Source organism: Tachypleus tridentatus, chromosome 11, assembly GCF_004210375.1.
Source record: "Tachypleus tridentatus isolate NWPU-2018 chromosome 11, ASM421037v1, whole genome shotgun sequence".
NCBI lineage: Eukaryota > Metazoa > Arthropoda > Merostomata > Xiphosura > Limulidae > Tachypleus > Tachypleus tridentatus.
This window is the reverse complement of record NC_134835.1, coordinates 93526335-93546886: the sequence shown is the minus strand read 5'-3', so window position 1 is coordinate 93546886 and position 20552 is coordinate 93526335. Positions and strand designations below refer to the sequence as shown.

Below are 20552 nucleotides of genomic sequence, written 5' to 3'. Positions count from 1 at the left end.
TATCACTGGAGTTGTTACAGCGAGCCAGCTAATTATAATTCTTATAAAAGATTGTAAAAACTTTTAGTAATGAAACGGTTATTAAATGCGCTTACGTAATGTATTTGTTTGCAATAGAAGATCTAATGTAAAGATATGTTGTAGAGCATCTGTTAAGCTTCACTCATTGCTGGGATATTAGTAAAATATACTGAGATATTAGTGAAATCTATGATGCTGGAAAAACTTATAAATTGACTAATAATCTGTTTGATTTTAATGTAAGTTCATGTGTATTTTACGTCCAGAATCCTTTCAGCATGTGAACGATAAACGACAAAACTTGAAAACCAGAAATATGCGTCTTTTCGTTTTTCGGGATATGTTTATATACATGTAAACAATATTGCTTTTGATCGGTATACGAGTTAATTCCAAAACTGATCCATTCCACAGTGTAAGTGACTTTTTAAAAAAATGGTCTATTCCATTCTATTCCAAATGTCATACATTTGAACTTTCTATAAAATTTGACTCAACATTATGGTGTGAGTGTGGAAATATATTTATATACAAACATACACACAAACACATTTCTGCCTACACGTACACGTACATAAGCACACGTCTGCACAATTAAAGTACGTTCCAGTGCTATTCAGCCTAATACTTTCTCCACAATTCAAGGTTCAAAAACAGAAACATTACGTATTGAAAGTCTGGTACGAAGACACTAACATCTTCCCCATGATGGATTTCAAATAGAAATAGAAGTCAGGTGTGTTGAAGTACTATCATGACGATGTATACACGGAGTCTTAATAATATAGCCCGGAGAACGTCTTTAAAAACACTAATAAATAACACTCATTACCAGCCCGCGAGCCCATCAGAGACAGCAGGGTCTATTGTGTAGGTCAGTTTGTAGATAAAAGCCCTGTTACTCTAAGTACTTGACTGTAATTTAAGGTCAGCTCTGATGGAGGGGGTGTAACCCTCCATTTAACAATGTTAAATGTATACAAAGGAAGAAAAATGCACGCGATGAACTGGCATGACTTTCACGTTGGATGAAACATTCCTTTCTGATGGCAGTATTTGGTATGTCATCAGTTAAGTATAGGAACATAGCATAGCTCTAATTGATGCTACACATGTCATGATCGGAATAGTTCAAAGCGACATAAGAACTCATAGAAACTTGGAATATTAGATGATTACTGATTATAGTTTATATAATAGCCAGATATGATCAATCGGTGGATTGATATATATGTATGCATGTAATTACACTGAACGCTTTTGTAGCAATAAACAAAAGAAGCTATCCTTTTAAACAGACATTGTGGACGTTTATGTGTGGTGTGAGAAAAACATATTTACCAAAATGAAACAGAAGACTGCTATAACAGGAGTTTGTTTTTACAGTACTATATAGACAATCAGTTGGTTATTGAAAAACACAATACAGTTATAGTTGATGAACCAATTTCTTAATACTGGACGTAATGAACCAATCGCGTAATACTAAACATACAGTTACGTTGATGAACCAATCGCTTAATACTAAACGTACAGTTATAGTTGATGAACCAGTCGCGTAATACTAAACGTACAGTTATCGTTGGTGAACCAATCGCTTAATAGTAAACGTACAATTTAAGATAATGAACAAGTGACAACGCACACAAAATTTAATTGTGTATTTAAGTGGTTAAATAATTATTCTGACAGTCAGAAAAATTAATCTATAATTTTTGTACAATGCTTACAGTTGGAACTGCGTAAAAATCCCCACGCACGACATGCGGTTAAAGTTGGCGGACAACGGGAAAAACGAACATGCAATTAGAGCAAAAGAATAAATCACTTTGTAAAAAAGCATCTAAGATCGAGCTGAAGAGAGGAACCAGCGTGTGAAAGTTTTCAGGAATGTAAGCTGTAATTAAAGTAATTACATACAAATACATAGCTGCTTATGTATGTTATAATCGTTCACGCACGACTTACAATTACCTCGTCACTCTGAAGCAGTAACCTGAAACTTCAATGGGATCATCGAGGGTATAACTGGTACGTAATAATGTTAATTTGTAAACCTAATCATCTACTCTTTCTATTTAATTGCACGTTGTCAGCTATCTAGTCCCGTATTTTTAGAATTAATCTGTATCTTTTATTTATACACTATGAAACTGTGACTTCGTTCAATAATTTCTATGAGTACATCACTTTCTGTGTGCATTGCTGTGTTCGATACCATTTTTTTATCATGTATCATAAGTTAAATATACGAGAATGTTTTTCTCTCACACATATACGCATGTTTATTTGTTCAAATAAATGTCCTCGCGTATTTCTTACTGAATAATATAGATCACTACATAGGTTTAAAATTAAGATTTCCTTTCTAAAATTGTCGTCTCTCCTTGTTTTTCTGGTCGTTTGTTATTGTTATTATTATCTTTAAAAACGTTCTATTTGATCATTTAATTATTTCAATCTGGATTATTAAAGGCGTTTCGTTTTCCAAATCGCCAGAAAATATGACTATATTAAAGGCTTGCTTTTCGATATTCACGCAAAGCGACTTAAGGATTGGTTTGTTTTGAATTTCGCGCAGAGCTACACGAGAGCTTTCTGAGCTAGCCGTCCATAATTTAGCAGTGTAAAACTAGAGGGAAGACGGTTAGCCGTCACCATCCACCGCCAGCTCTTGGGCTATTTTTTTTATCAACAAATAGTGAATTTGACCGTCACATGAAAACGCCTCCATGGCTAAAAGGGTTTGTTTGGTGTACATTGTTTGGTGTGACGGGGATTCGAATCCGCGACCCTTGGATTACGAGTCGAATGCCTTAACCACCTGGCCATGCCAGTCCCTTACACAAGGGATACTTGTGCTTGCCGTCCTTAATTTTCAACTGATAAACTAGAGGGAAGATATCCAGTTAACTTGCTCTACTCTACGTCTGACAAAATAGTCAGACCGTCACTCTTATAACACAGCCACGGCCCTAAAGTTTGTATCGTGGTTTTAGAGTGCCGCGCCGCGAACCATGAGACTTTGGATTTAGCAGTCCGAGCATGCTAACCACCAGATCATGCTCGGCCTTTTACTCTAATTTTTCAGTAATGAACTTTACATTGGTAACAGTGTGACAACTTTACTAATCCATTCCACGAGTTTTAATGTTCGAAATAAAAGATATAATATAATAAGTGTGACATGTTTCGTCCAAGAACATGCTGTACCCGTTAGTTAAAATTACAAATTATTTGTGTTTCTAGATGGTGACCAAGAACTACCAATACTTCAGTGTAAAGATTGTTCTTACTGTTAGCCAAAGCTCCTATGTTCTTCAATTTTAAATCTCATTATATGTGGATAATGAAAACTCTCGATAGTACCGTGGTTAAGCTATAGAGCTTGTAACGTTAAAAATCGGCGTTTGAGACTTGCCGTGAGCAGCTCAGAAAGCTACAGCTTTGAGCGTGAAAATATTCCATATTTGTTCATTAAACCAATCAGATAACCATGTTTTTCTAAAGGGTTAAGTGGTGTTGTTTATTATGTTCTGAATTAAATATTGCTGTGGTTCTTGAACTGAAATATTGCAGTCATATGAAAAATGACTGTTATCTTATTTTAATTATTTGGTAAAACTTTCATTTGTAATATAAGAGTAGACACGAAATATAAATAAACAACTCAAGAGTTACGTGTCAGTTTTAAAGTATAACACTTACTAATTCACTTTATACGGTGTTCTTGATGCTGATGTTATTCTGTTGCTAACGTATGAAACTATAATTTAATACAGAAAGTGAGTCATCATTTCTGTCTTTGTAGAAGACTTTAATGACTAAAATATGTAGTAAGACGTGTATAAAAATGCTCAGACTAGCTGTATGATTTAGATAAGAAATGTTCACACGAGATTGGTAGATACCACGGAATAGTTTTAACGTAATTAAAAACTCAACAGTGCCTTCAGTATATATCATGTCTTCCCATAAGTAATGTCCGAAAATTTAATACAGAAAGTGCATTATAATGTCTGTCTTTGAAGAAGGTTTTAATGACTGAAATATGTAGTAGGACGTGTGTAAAAATGTTTAGAAAAATAAAAGAAACTAACCCAACTCCACTTTGTCAGATCATTAATCAAATAAACCCTTATGAAGATGGATATATCTGAGGAGCACATTAGGCAGATAATGCTTTATGAATTTAAAAAAGGCAATAGTGCAGCAGAAACTACATGAAACATTCAAGGTGTTTATGGTGCGGAGTCTCTCAGTAAAAGAAAATGTTGAAGGTGGTTTCAGAAGTTCAGATCAGGTGACTATTGGTTAAGTGATGTGCCACGTTCAGGTCGTCCTGTTGAGTTTAATGATGACTTGCTACTGGCTGCACGTGATAAAGATTGTGCTGTAACAGTTGAAGAACTAGCACAGAAGCTTAATTCAACCCATTCAACAGTTCTCCATCATCTGAAACAGCTTTTAAAGATGTCAAAACTTGGAAAATGGGCTCTCCATGATTTGACAGAACCCAATCTTAGAGCAAGAGTGAACATTTGCACTTCTCTGCACTCTCGTGAACGTAACTTACCCTTTTTGAACAGGATAGTGACTGGAGGTGAAAAATGGATACATGATAAAAATGTTAAGCGCCGCAGATAATGGCTCAGTGACTCTGAATTGGCTAAAGCACAGCCAAAAATTGACCTCCATCCTAAAAAAGTCTTGTTAAGCGTTTGGTGGGATATTTTTGGTGTGATCCACTTTGAGTTGTTGCCATTAGACTTCTATTGCCAACAGTTAGAGCGATTGAATGTTGAACTGAAAGAAAATAGGCCTGCTCTGATCAATTGTAAAGGTGTTGCGTTACACCAAGATATAGCAAGGATTACATCTGCAAATATTGAAGAGTTGGACTGGAAAAACTTCCATGTCATCCTTATTCTCCAGGCCTTGCCCCATCTGATTATCATCTATTCCGAAGTTTGCAGAACTATCTTGATGGAAAAGAGCTTGGAACACAGGAAAATGTCAAAACTACCTTCTCTACATTCTTTTCTTCCAAACCCCAAGAATTTTATAGAAGTAGCATTCAGAAGCTTGTGAATCGTTAGCAGGAAGTAATTAATAATAATGGAACACACATTATTTATTAAATAACATTAAAAGCGTTTGAATTCCTTTCTCTTTTTCTGAATCTAAAATCATATATGACTTAAGGGATGACCTGTTATATATCGCTTGAAGTGTTGTGAAATCGTAACGCCCTCACACGGAAATTTAATAGATAATTAAAGACTGTCACATAGTTTGCTCATCTACCAGTTTTGTTTAATCATCGTTAAGTTTTCCTAAAAACTGTGCTTAAATATTTCACACGTGGATACGGGTAGTTACAATTTTTGTAAACGACTTAATGTTAATTTGTATTACCTTAACTTTCAATTTGTTTTCAACAGTGATTAAAAATAAATTACTCGTATGTTTTCTATAAAAATCTTCATAGCAAATTGTCAAATAGAAATTAAATAGAGCAAAAATAAATACCTTCAGAAAATTGTATTGTTTTGCATAAAAAAGTCCACTTCCGTTTTTCCTTCAATAGTTTATACCTTGTTTGTGTATATAAACACAATAAAACACACACACATATATATATATATATATATATATATATTATTATTATTATTACAAAGAATTGTAATTCTGAAATTGTTCTGCCAGATTATAAACATGTAAATAATAAATATAATTAGCTGCTACCAGTTATAATACCTAAAGTCAGTATATAGAGTTATAAGGATGAGCATTCAAGATAGTTTATTGTTACTATCGTAGACTATCAGTAATTTGAAGCAACATCTCAATAATGCTCTCTTCTATTTAAAAATAAGATAAGTACTGTATACTTCTGTTTAAACTGAAATTTATTCACAGTCATAGTTTGGCAGCAAATTATGTAGGAATACGTGTTTTCCATACGAATTTTGTATAGTAAATCTCATAGAAAATATATTTCTGTTGCTACTTCTTGTCAAGTTTTCTGGTTCAATTTACTAAATCCGTCATACGCATACGACAGTGAAACACTATAGTTAACAACTGTCAACTTTTGTTCAAGAAAATACACTTTTGTGTCTCAGTGAATAGTTATAGTGAAGGTAAGGTAAAGTGAGGTTTAGCTGTTCATAAGATAGGGTTTTAACTTATCTAAGAAGATTTTACAATTATCAGTTAAAAACAACTGATTCAGCTGTATATAAAACAAGTTTTCAAGTTACAACTATAATCTAAAATAACATTTCAAATTTAAGTAAATAGAGTTTAAACTATAATTGAAATAGGGTTTCAAGTGTTAGAAAATAGGGCTTAAGCTCTAAATAAAACATGCTTTAAGTTCTAAACAAACTAGAATTGCAAACATTAATAAAGTATAGTTCCAACTACGTCTTTTTTTTGAAAACTTGGAAACCACTGGCAACAACAATGTTTTAAACTTGTAAACTACTTGAAACGAAAACTTTTCAAACTTGCAAATCACTGACAACAACTGTTTTAAATTGTAAGCCACTCACAACAACTGTTTCAAATTGCAACATCGTTTTAAACTCTTGAACTTATAAACCAATGCAACAACGTTTTAATATGTAAGTCATTTGCAAAACTGTGTTTTAAACTTAAAAACGACGACAATTGTTACGTTTTAAACTGTAAGCCACTGGCAACAAGGTAAGTAACAGGATACACAAACAAGAAATAACAGCAAAAAGACTATTTTGAAAGTCATTAAAAGCAGGCAGCGGTGAAAACTTCTAGTTGTCGGTGAAACACGAAGGCTCGATATGCCGCAGAGTTAGTTAGATGCCACGTGTTTGGATAATAACTTAATACTCCTTTTACTATTGACTTATTGTTTGTAGGGGCACATTTCTATGAAAACTAAAGTCCAAATAAGTTTTCGCCACAGTTGCTAAATAACGCAAGGTATTGTTGTATTTTTGCCACAGCTGGTAAAATTTATTAGTTTTGTTACTTCTCAACGTAGAGTATAAGAAGTTTACAAAATGCTGTTGTATTTCTACCATAGTGCATACACAATTTTCTTTTACAAATAACTGCTGTATTTCTACAACAGTTGTTAAATAACTCTCCAATGTTGTGCCTTCATTACCGCCACTAAATAACAATTATAAGCTGTATTGCTTCCACGTATGCTAAATAACACATTTTCTGTGTTTTTATTAAATTTGCTCAAATAACACATTACTACTAATTCTCCGCCGCAGTCGCTAAATAATATATTACTGTGATGTATCTACTACAGTTATCAAATAAATCATTTGTTAGATTTCTATTACTCTCGCTAAAAACACATCGCTGTATCTCTGTCTCTATTGCTAAATATCCTATTTACGACGTTTTTCTCTACCTTTGACACAATTGCTAAATAACACCACCGCTGTATCTCTTACACATTTGTTAAATAACACATTACTACATTTCTCCGCTACAGTTGATAATTAACATGTTGCCACTATTTTCAGTTACAATTACTAAATAACACTTAACGCGCTGTATCTCTGCTACAGTTATTAACTCAAATATTAAAATACAAACACTGTCGAATCAGAAATACTAAAGGAATCCTTTAATATGTGCGTCGTTTCCTGTAGTTACTGTACCTCCTGCTGTATTAGGCACAGCACGATACAAAGTATGATGTGTTATTTGTTAACCCAGGTTGGGTGAAACGTCTAATTTGGTTCATGGCAATGATACGCACACAGGCTAATTTTACATCACCCTTGTACGTAGGAAACAACAGTACCGTGCCTGATTAATGGCTCTTGTTAACTGTGACGTAGTAGGAGGACTCTTCTGGAAGATGGAACGTGGATCGTAGCTCATTTACGCACCTACTCTACTGTTTTGTTGCGTGTCAATATCTACCTGGGCTGCCCAATGAATGACTTTAACGTGAGGGTGGGTTACGATATCAGCATGAGGAAATCAACACTTTTTGTAGTTGTCAGGTCTAATAATAAAGGCGTTTTCCTTTCCCTCTCCTTCTGCTCACGCTGTGGTATTGTTTCATTTATATTAGTTTGATTTTTATATAATTATTGTTTGTCCTTTTAAAGGAAAAACAACAAAAAAAGAAAACCCAACAACATATTATAGAGTTGTAGATACCACTATATTTGAACATTCTTCATCACCAGAACAATACGAGTCTCCTGACGTAATTTGATAAAAGTTAGCATTCAACAGATGTGAGCTCGAAGTACGATTTGTTATTGTTCGCTATAATATTTTCAAAACAATTCCACTAGTGTTGACGCTACATAATCTCACCTTACACCAGTGCCAATACTAAGCGTTTGCAGGCACCACTCCTTGTGTTTGTCTGCTCCTCCTAAAGTTTCTCTAAAAGAGTTTAGTAAAAACTACATTTCCCAGAATATAATGTTTCCAGTCGCTAAGCAACTCCAAAAGGAATAACCCTATCCAACAAATCATTGCCAAATATTTGGTTAGCTCTTATGAATTCTTAATTTATCTTTAAAAAAGCCCTCACCCTCCAAAGTCATCTCTCTGCCATCTTTAGCCTCTCCATTTTCAAAATCCCGAAATTGGCATTGGTTTACTTATAGAAACGATCCAACATGGCCCGGTGGTTAAAGCACTCAACTTGTAATCCGAGGGTCGCAGGTTCGAATCTTTGTCACACTAAACATGCTCGCCCTTTCAGTCGTGGAAGCTTTATAATGTGACGGTCAATCCCACCATTCGTTGGTAAAAGAGTAGCCAAAGAGTTGGCGGTGGGTGGTGATGACTAGCTGTCTTCTCTCTAGTCTTACACTGCTAAATCAGGAACGGCTAGCACAGATAGCTCTCGTGTAACTTTGCGCGAAACTTAAAAAACAAACAAACTTATAGAAATTTAAATCGTATACAACTAAGCCTTCGCTTAACTCACAATGAGTCTTCCTTTACAGAAAGATCAAATTAAACAACCTCGCCATATTGTAAGAACTTCTGAAAATTAATAACATTTAGAAATTTAATTGTAATGTAAATAAACAATTCTTGCTGATTCATTAGATGAACAAACTTCATCGATATTCTTTCAAAACGTATTCAGTGTTGATTTAGGCTATTATTTTTTGTCGAATATTACTCTATGTAAATTAGATTACGTTTAAAGCCGCTTGTTAAGTAATTTTGGTAATGTCAGTCAAAAGATTTGCAAATGAGTGTCATCAACCCTCTCATATGGTACGCTTTCATGAAACAAAGTCGCACAAAAGAAAGGTCACTAAGACGCCAGTTCTAGTCGGATGTATTATTATTAGTCAACGTCGTTACGAACGATGACAGTTTTGTACCATAAACAATAATAAAACCTACACTTTGAGGGGGAGCCACGTTTCTTTTAATGAATTTCGTATATTGGAAACAACGTTCAATGGTCATAATTTGTTTGTTTAAATTTCGTGAAAAATTACACGAGGGCTATCTGCACTATTCGTCTCTAATTTAGCAGTGTAAGACTAGAGATAAGACAACTAGTCATCACCACCCACTGCCAACTCTTGGGCTTCTTCTTTACCAACGAATAGTGGGATTGAGCGCAACTTTATAACGCACCCACGACTGAAAAGGTGGGCATGTTTGGTGCAAAAGAGATACGAACCCGCGACCCTCAGATTATAAGTCGAGTGCCTTAACCACCTCGTCACACCGAACAATGGTCATAATAACGAAACAAAAATATTCGTTACATAAGATAGAAAGTCTAAGTTGTCAGTAACTAGTGAAAACAGATACGTCTATGACCAGTGATGTCGAGAAACCCACTTGTTGAGAAATTTATATGCAAAAACGGCTCGTTTGGGTTGAGAAAATATTTTACATAGAAGAGCGAACAACGTTTCGACCTTCTTCGGTCATCGTCAGAAGAAACGTTGTTCGCTCTTCTATGTAAAATATTTTCTCAACCCAAACGAAACGTCTATGGTTTATTCAAATATTGCTCTTCACTGCTTTGGGTTATCAATGTTAACATTCATACAAATAAAACAAGATCTGAAAAAACATGATTCTAATGAAGACGTACGAGAATAAATAACAACATATGAATGTTTTAGATAATAAATAAGAAAATTCTTTTACTACGAAGATATCATGAAAACAGCAGCCAAATCCTTTAAATAAGACAACATGATATTGTAACTAAAATTCAGGAACACTTGTAGAAAAACTTCTATCTGTACATACCGTAATTCTAGGTGCAAGCAACAATTGCGCTTTCTTGGGAACGACAATGCCAATTATATTTGGTAACAGTTAACTTAAATACACAGCGATCCTTGAACCTAAAAGGGGTACACTGCAACTGATATATCTTTTCTAAAATGTGTAAGTATGCGTAATTCTATCCGTTGGTTAAGGAGAATAAATATGAACTAATAATCATAAAATAAGATATTACAGGAGTGTATACTGTTTGGTCTTACACGCATGTTTGGTTGCGTTTCGGCTCGTGACTTACAAATGTTGATAGCCTTACGCACTCATTCCTCCATGTATGAGTTTAAATGTGAAAATAATCAACAATCAACAAAATTAAAAACAACAACAATGACAAAACACTTTGAAATATGTTCCATGGTGCAGTATCTCGTCGCTAATAGTATAATTAATAGTATAAATTTAAAAAAGAGGGACTTTGTTTAAAATATACACAATCATGTTGTTAACACCAGAATTGAATGTATTTTTTCAGGTCCTCTTCCAATAAAGGAATTATTTAAGGAAATGTTTGAATTTCGCGCAAAAATGTTTGCAAAAGGGATATCTGTACTAGCCGTCCCTAATTTGGCCTTCACAGATCAAAGAGACGGCCATTCTTTTAACAACTAATAGTGGGTTCCACAAAAACATTATACGCTCTATGGATGATTGTTTTTTTTTTTAATTTTGAAAAAAGCTACACATGGGCTATCTAGGCATCTCTAATTTAGAAGTGAATGACTAGAGAGAAGGCAGCTGGTCATCAGGATCCACCACCAACTGTCGGGATACTATTTTAGCAACTAATAGTGAGATTAACCATCACATTATATTGCCCCCACGGTTGAAAAGCGAGCATAGTTGGTGTGACGGGGATACGAACCCGCATAATAAGAGTCAGGCACCCTAGGCCAACCTAGGCCTCAAGAAAAGGAAGGAAAAGAATTGAAACTGACTATGATTAACAGCCTTCTCTTATATTTAATTAATGAAACGAACAGTTCAAAATCTGTTAAAAGGCGAGTACATCAACAAAAACAAAAAAGAAAGAAAATGAAGGGTTTTTACGGCGACTTCTGTTATTATACACGAACTAAAGTCGGTCACTGTGCTGACTTACATATATATATTTATTTAGAGTAAACATTAATAAACAGCAACTGTAATCGAGATCAATTTTTTTTTCTCTTTGAAATATTGTATATGCATTTGTTAAAAATCAACGAGAATGAATGAAAACAAAGGTCAAATACTGGAGTAGAAAATAAGATGGAAACGATAATGGTACAACTGTAGCGGTAGACGTGAAGACGAAAACAAAGATACAGATGGTTTGTGCAAAGTTGGTAAACGATATCAGTAATGCTACAATTTTTTATGGTGATGTTTGTGTGGTTAGTTGAAAGAGGGTGAGGTAATCAGTATGGGAAGTAAATAACTTATATAACTTACAAGAACATGTTTATTTTTGTTAGGATAAGTAGCAGATATACGAAAAAGGTGAATTTAAGAATTAGTAAACCAAACTATTTGTTACAGAGTTGTTTGTCATATTTTATCAAAGCCAACTTGGATATAGATTGGTTATAGAATTGAACAGAATTATTCCTTATGTGTAGATAAATTATGTTTCAGTATTTTTGTTTTACTGACAAAATGCTAGATACATTAAACCGAAGTTATTATACGAAAAATTGTTTAGTATAGGTGTGTTTGTTTGATTGATGTTTGTATTATATGTCATTAATACCGCATCTATTAAACACAGAAGACGCACAGTTGAAGTTTGAAACCCTTTCAAAGGATTTCATTTACAATTTTTGCAGAATTTACATATTTTTCTTCGGATTGGGACGTTGTTGGATTGTGCAACACACAGTAAAGTACATGAGAACACATATGCGCGTCATTAACCAATCACGTTCGTGTATCCTTAATTACGTTGGTACATCACAGCAGACGAAATTAAGAGGAAGCATAAAGAAAAAAATGGCAGACTTGAAAATTCGCCATTATGTAAAGGAAGTTATGAATACTTAATTAGGTATTTTTGTTAATTTAATTTAGGGGCAATGTATTGATATCTGGGCACAAATCTGTTGGTTTTAGTTGTTGTGTAATCCCTTCAACAACATGTCATCACTCCTAAAAAAGAACATGAGAATATTCTATGAGATTAACCATGATAGTACTCGCTATCAAATGGCGACTGCACCAGTGTCGTCACATGACGGTGTTATAGGTTAATAATAACAAAAACGGATTGAACGTTTATTTTTTATCAAATTTTCCTGCAATCGGCTAAAAATGCGAGCTAGTTCGGGAAAGAGATCTGAATCCACAAGTCGAATGTCCAAACCGTATAGGGCTATTAGAGGCAAGCAAATGTAATGCAGATAATTACTATAATGAAATATAATAAGTTCTCATACTAGTCATATGAGCCTTAGAGAGTTTTTTTTTAAATTACTTTTTAGAAAATAGTAATATTGTTGAAAGTTTAGGTTTAATGCTTGTTTTCTTGGTATTTATTGTCATCTGCCACGTGTTCAAAATATTTCAGTTCTAATAAAAGTCCTTTATGTGCATTGAAACAGCTCAGTTATTGATCTAGAAAACCATAAATATTTAATATTCTATATTCTTTAAATGTGTTACATTATTTCGAGTAAATCCCCCTCTCCACCTTGTGGCTGAGCGATACGTCTGACGATTTATAACGTTACAAGCCGAGATTAGGTACAGTGACGGATACAGCGCGGATAGCCCCTTGTGTAGCTTTGCCCTCAAGAACAAACAAACATATATTTCAGGTAAACAACGTGATCGAGGTGAGCTATGGGAAAGAATATATATGCAATACGATCGACAGTCGTGTCCCTTGTTTACTAACGGCCTCATATCACAGATTCATAAGATGAGGTTACTTTACTTACACAAATGAGAAACAAATATTCTTGTTTTACGTTTAACGATAATATTAATCTCCCTTTTCCTCGAACGTCTCCACTACCTCATCACGGTTATCAAGTAAGTCACGACCTCTAGAATGTAACTTACGTTCAACTTAAGAAAAAAAAAAAGACGAATTACTAGTGTCAATGCTCTCAACAGTGATAGCCTAAAGCTTCCTGGGGAAACGTCATAAGAGGTGGAGTTCTCTGGGAATAAGTAACTCGTGCCCTGCATTTCAATTCATGGTAGCGAAAATATGTATTGGAAAAAAAATTCTTTAGTCTTAGCGATCATATCTTTTGAGAAGGGTCACGGGGAGGGGTAACAGCCTGGCTGGTACACGTGATGAGTCTTCTAGAATTCTCTACGGTAAGTCTTATAACTTTGAAAATAAACAAGATAACTATCAATCGTCTGTCTATTTCTCTGATAAGTTTCGTCGAAAATAAAACAAATATATCCTTATTTACCAAGACTGAAGTTAATAAGGTTAGTGTTGTGAATTTTGTTTTGAATTTCGCGCAAAGCTATTCAAGGGCTATCTGCGCTAGCCGTCCATAATTTAGCAGCGTAAGACTAGAGGGAAGGCAGCTAGTTATCACCACCCACCGCCAATTCTTGGGCTACTCTTTTATCAACGAATAGTGGGATTGATCGCAACATTATAACGCCTCCACAGCTGAAAGGGCGAGCATGTTTGGTGCGACGGGGATTCAAACCCGCGACCCTCGGTTACGAGTCAAACGCCTTAACCCACCTACATTATAATGTAACGGTGAATTGAACAATTCATTAATAACGAGTAGTTCAGTAGTCACCGATAGGTGATATTGACTTGTTTCCTTTCCTCCAGTTCAAAATTATGGATTGCTAGCGCAGATAGTACTCGAAATTCAGTAACAAACAAACAAGCTGTTTTTTTTTCTACTGGTGTTCTCAGTCATTTCCACGACGTTGCTGAACGATTTGTTTCTTATTCGTATTAACAGATAGCAGTTTGCTTGTTCGTATTACTAGCAATGTTATAAGTCATTGTTTTATCAACCTTCACGTATGTCTGCGAACCCACACCGCTAAAAACCGGGTTTCGATACCCGTGGTGGGAAGAGCACAGATAGCCCATTGTGTAGCTTTGTGCTTAATTCTAACGAAACAAATAAGTCAACTTTCACAAAATATGTGATAAAGATTTACATTTGTTTGGAAAAATCTGCTTTTCTTAAAAAAACAAACAAACAAACTCGAAAATGTAAACAACATATGTGTATTACGCACCTTATTGTCAGTATTCCTAATCACGTCACATTGTTTAGCACAAGTTCTGAGAGAAGTATAATTAATATCACTGTATAGTTTCGCTATAAAAGTTTTAAATTTGCTAACTTATATTTTTCTTAACCGTCGATCTCGTCTTGACTACGATATTTGTTTTTATTTGCTGTTTTTACTTTGTCTTAAAATATGTACCTGCAAGGAGACACTTTTCTAACTTAGGTTCTAACATCTAGTGAGCTACCCTTGCTGTATTGGAGTTTCGAAAGACGATTAACACGGCTATTATAGCTTCCATTTGGTTCCTGAACCGATTACTATTCTAAAGTAGATCTAAAATACCACTTAATGCGGTTATTCACAGCTTTAGCAATTACCCAATTAACCGGTTACTGTTCTAAAGTAGATCTGAAAGAACATTTAATTCGACTATTCAAGCCTTACATTTAGCTACTTAAAGACTATTATTCTAATGTAGATTTCAAAGAACACTTAATATAGTTAATTGTTGATTCTGGGAATATCTTTCTCCTCTGGTGGATCACTCGTAAGTTTACGGGCTTACAACGCTAAAATTCGAGGCTCGATTTTCCGCGGTGAGGAAAGCATAGATGCTCGTTTTTCAGCTTTGCGTTAAAACAAAGAACAATATCTAAACAATCAGTTTAGTTATTCCTGTTTTTTAGAATTGACATGATCTGACTAACAGCCGCGTTGTAGCTAGAAGTCTCATATTTTGGTCTTTTTTTCATTTGTTCTGAATTGGACCTGGGTGTTTAGTGATGTTTTTTCTTTCTGAATTGTGTATGGTACTATACGATTAACATGGTAACTTTGTGGTTGAATCAGGCTCGATTTACTGGTTAACTGTAGAACTGTAAATCAGTAGATCCATGGTTCTTGTCCCGTTGACACAAAATTTAACTCATCGCTTTAAGGCCTTTCTATGAATATAATCAGTGGATATTCAATACCACTATTTGATTGGAGTAGCACAAGAGTTGACGTTGGGATAGCTTTGTGTGAATATACAAACAAACCTCTTTGTGGTTGGTAATCTCTTTAACTACACAGCTCAGCACTTTAACTTTTAGCTCTTACCCAATATTTATAAACTATAGCCTTTATTGTGTGTGTAATCTCTTAACTTTATGTCTTAACATCTGGTTCCTATGCACCATTTCTAAACTATAGTGTGTTTAGCTTCACAACTCTACACTGTAACCTTTAGCTCTTATCCAACATTTTTTATAAACTAGAGCCTTTTTGTACGTTTGGAATACATATCTATAAAAGTTATCTTCTACTTTTGACCATCGTTTCTGAGTTGCAGTTCTTGCTTTATGTTTATCTGTACAATTCTACCACTGTACTTTATCTTTTTTCCATTATAGTTATAAGTTTGTGTTTAATCAGTAATTAAACTTGTAGACGCAACTGTTACGTTTTATCGTTATAATAATCCTGGGCTGTTACTGTACGCTTAATCAAACTACGTTTGTGCAGTCGCAATTTTTATTTTCCACTCGATTATAATAAACCCAAGCTATCGCAATATCTTTAATTAAGCAATCGGGTGTATACGCAACTTTTGTTTTATTTGTTTGTTTTTTTGAATTTCGCGCAGAGCCGCACGAGAGCTATCTGAGCCAGCCGTCCATAATTTAGCAGTGTAATATCAGAGGGAGGACAGCTAGTCATCACCACCCACCGCCAACTCTTGGGCTACTCTTTTACCAACGAATAGTGGGATTGACGGTAACATTATAACGCTTCCACGGCTGAAAGGGCGAGCATGTTTGGTGCGACGAGGATTCGAACCCGAGACTCTCAGATTACGAGTCAAACGCCTTAACCCACCTGGCCATGCTGAGCCTACGCAACGTTTATCTGTCAAGCAATTGTGATAAATTCGAGCTATCGCTGTATGTAATCAACCAAGGTATTTATAGAAGCAAATTTTATCCTTTATTTGTTATACTATACCCGAGCTAACACTGTATGATTAATCAAACAATACATAATACAGACGCGACTTCTATCTTTTATTCGACTGTAGTAAACCCGATCTATTGTTTTATGTTCAATCAAACAATACATGTGTAGATACAGTTTTATCTTTCATTCGATTACAGTAAACCCGAGTTATCGCTGTATGTAATCAAATAATATAAATATTTATATTTGCAATTTGTATCTTTCATTTGATTGTAGTAAATCCAAACTACTACTGTATGTTTAATCAAACAATGCATGAATACATGTAACTTGTATCTGATTGCAGTAAACTCGAACCCTCGACATAAATTTAATCAAATAATGCAACTTTTGTATTTTGCTTTATTTCATAATAATACTTTTTTGTAACTTTAAGCCATATCATATCTTTAATCTACAATGTTATATTTAAAATTTATTACAAAATTTTAAAAGTTTCCTTGACCGCTGTTTAAACAAAAGATTCGTATTCCGCTAACTGATTAGGTCCCCCAGTGGCACAAAAGTATATTTACCGACTCACGTCTCGGGAATCCGGGTTTTGATACTTGTGGTGGGCAGAGCATAGTTAGCCCATGGCGCAGCTTTATGCTTAATTATAAACAAACAAATTGATTGATTCGATAGATCGGCCACGATTGACTTGTATCAAAATCGTTTACCTACTTATATCTCCATAAAGAAGAAACGTATTTATGGGGATACGTTTATAAATTATTTATTTATACGTTGCATATTCTAGTTCGAAAGTAATCATGTAAGAGCTTAAAGTAATAAAGCGTAAGCGATCAGCAACGTACGTAACGAGACTGTGATTAGAACCTTCGGGTTGTATTGAACGTAATGATGTGAGAATATAGTAGAGAAATTTTGAGGACTATGTTTTCAGGGAGAATATTGTCTCAAATTTTTGTAACTTATAACTGCGTTCGTCAAACTTTTTTGCGTTCACTTTTTTTTATGTCATTTATGAAAGGATAAACGAACTCCTTGATTTTCAAATTACCGACTTTTTTGTCATTCCACTCATTGCCAGTGGAGTTCACATTTTGTGTCGTAGTGGTTTTTATCCCTTTGCGTGTAGCACTCATAGCAAATAAATGAATACAAAGGTTGAAGCAACTTATTTATTTTCTGTTTAAGGTATGTAGATTACCACAACTATTAATTTCACTACTGATGGTATTTAGTAGTAACTCATACATTATTATCGACCAATAAAGAAAGCTATGATTCACTTGATACTCAACGAATAATTAGTTCAAAATTTTTTTTTTTTTTAAATGGCAATGAGGCTTATACATTTCATCGGTAATCATAGGATCAAAATGTAAAATTGGATAAAACTAGTCCTATCAGGTTTGAAAGAGTGAGTGATGAGGAAGAAATGGAAAGACAGAGAAAATAAACAGCTGAATTCATATTATGTCTAGCGTAAATCAAGATAATATCTCTAGAGCTATCTGATAGTCGTTTCTTGGAATAAAATCTATAGATATTTATCATGACGTTGTCTTGTAGAAGGGTCTAATTATTAGCTGTAGCTAAAGAAAATTGGGTATTTTCAAATGATCGCTGTAATAAGAATAAATTTTCAATAACAAAATTGCTCTCCTTTACACAATTTATTGTAATAAAACGTATGGAATATAGACTATTTAGCTAAATAATGTTTCTTCGATTTACATAAGGTATAAAATATTTTAGTTAAAGTAGATCTGTAATTTGTATTTGTGTGGAGATCCTGAATTGAGTCAATGGTTGGTAGAAATAAAATTAAAACTCAAGATGAGGCAACCCGCGTTTGTTGCTTGCTTGACAAAATTTTGATTCTAGAACCAATCATAAAGGAAAACCTTCTGCAATAATGAATGAGGACCTCTTGAACAAAGCTTCAGGATATTTTTGTGCAAGTCCAGCGGGAAACGGAAATAAGTCAAAGAAAAACATTATAGATGTTAAAATAGCGAAATTTCCATCGGTGTGTTGCGTTTTGTGAATGGTTTATGACGTAGGAGGAATTGGACAAACCCTGCACAGAGAAAGTACTTTGAACGAATGAGGCAAAGTTTTAGAGTACAGAAATCTGCCTTACTCTTTGGTAGAAAGATGTTGGTACGGCGATCGTGGAGGACATGTGGTAATAGCAATAGATCTGGATGTGGTATTTCATGACAAACGGATATGTCATTGTGGGTCAGTGGCATGACCTGCACTCTCTTCGAACCTCTTTTTATTTTAGAGGCACACCAAACACTTGGTGTTTGTCACACACCCAAATAGCGTGGAATGTTGGGAGAAGAGCTTCACAAGATTTTTGCAGCTATACGCTGAAAATGTTATACAAAATGAGCTGCAATCTCAGCAAAAGGGTAGCATTGTGGTGGTGCGCGTTTTTTTCAGAAATATTTGACCAGATATAATGAGATATTTGTTATCTAGTTTTAGAAAACAAACTAACGAAGAAAAAATTACTATTGTAATTTCAGAGCTCTCGCGTGATCTTGGTTTAATTGAACACTGCCCGTCTTTTTTAGAATGGATTGAAAAATACCTAGTCTTCTATCACATAGGTTATTCAAGTTTTATATAAATAGTTGTAGGGAAACCACCCAAGAACAATGTTTTAGTTGCGACCAGGTCTCTTTATTGCAAAAGAAGCTCAGTTTTCTGGTTCCTTAAAAGTAATTACAAGTGAAAGCTTTCCGTTTCGTTTGTTATGTCAAATCAAAGAGCTAACGAAAGCCAGCATAGATGCCGGTTTCCATTAGGGCTAAGAGGTTTGATATACTGTGTTCTCAGGTATAACTCCTGGTTTTACATTGAAAAATGTTTCGTGCAGCACGCTGCCTTTTCTTAGCTTTCAGCGTCTCGCTTTTTAATTTCTGGTTTCACGATACACACCATATGAGGTTAAGGTCTCGTGCTTCCTGTAATGCCAAGTCTCTACTTGTTCGTTAGTAATAGTTACTGTCAAATATTAAAAAAAAAAATCTCGGTTTACTCTTGAGTAAATGTTGCGTGTAAAAACTTAGTTCACTGATTAAAAAATAAAAAAATAAATATAGACACTCTTGATAAAATGTAAAGGCAAAAATACTCTCGGTGACGTATTAAGCGATTAAATATCTGTTTAAGTTTAAAATCTTTATGAAATGTGTATTTTATTGAACTTATAGGTATTTTTCAGGGCTGTAAGTGGAAGTAGTGCATGCATCTGCGCTTGTTTTACTTGTTTTCATTTATTTTAAGGGGATTATCTCATAATTTATTTCAAGTAAGATTGTCTCAGTGCGTGCTTTGAAGGCCTACTTCGACAGTTTGAGTATTCAAAGTCACTAGCTGAAAGATCAATGTTTAAAAGCAGGAGATCGGTAATTACTATGTTTTATATTTCAATTAACTACTTAGGTAAACAAGTCACGCGTTAGTTTTCATATTACTAAGCACTCAAAAAAAAAGGGTCGTGTTTTAATATATAAATATCAACTAAGCACCCAAAATAAGGTCACGGTTTATTTTATGTATCAACTAGGCACTTTAAAAATAGGTTATGTTTTTATTTATATATCAACTAGGCACTTTAAAAATTGATTACATTTTAATTTACATACCAACTATATACTCAGAAAAAGTCACGCTTTAATTAATGTATGAACTCGGCACACAAAAAAATCATGCTTCAATTTATACGTGAACTAGGCACTCAGGAAAAAAGGTTGTTGCTTTATTTCTTGTCATCAATTAGATATTCAGAAAAAGCTAAGCTTTGATTTACGTATCACTGGATACTCGCAACAAAATATTATGCTTTGGTTTACATGTTATCAAGGATATTTATTAGAAACAAAATTCAACTTGAATGAGATTTTTTATTTGTAACAGTGTTTGTTATTTATTCTAAGCTAAGAACAATAACTGTACAATGAAATTATTTTTTCGTTGGATAGTGTACGTTGTTGCTGGATAGTTAATAACTGAGAAATGATGTTAAACACGCAATTTTTATAATTTCAGTAAACAGC

At 34.3% G+C, this 20552-nt stretch overlaps 1 protein-coding gene and 1 long non-coding RNA gene across 6 annotated transcripts in view; one reads left to right on the top strand and one right to left on the bottom strand.

Annotated features, from left to right (window-relative positions):
- The window catches only part of LOC143232783 (diacylglycerol kinase beta-like), a 234384-nt gene that overhangs the window by 30460 nt on the left and 183372 nt on the right, over nucleotides 1-20552 (top strand). For 2 of the 5 annotated variants that reach the window (XM_076468636.1, XM_076468626.1), the window contains exons 2-3: nucleotides 1754-2052; nucleotides 16157-16471. The exons of 2 other annotated variants lie outside the window; for them this stretch is intronic. The gene's annotated coding sequence lies outside the window, so the exon portion shown is untranslated. The remainder of the gene's footprint in view (nucleotides 1-1753; nucleotides 2053-16156; nucleotides 16472-20552) is intronic. One more of the 5 variants, XM_076468628.1, reaches the window with a different exon arrangement.
- Nucleotides 1-20552, bottom strand: part of LOC143232784 (uncharacterized) — a 37665-nt gene that overhangs the window by 10501 nt on the left and 6612 nt on the right. The window lies entirely within an intron of this gene.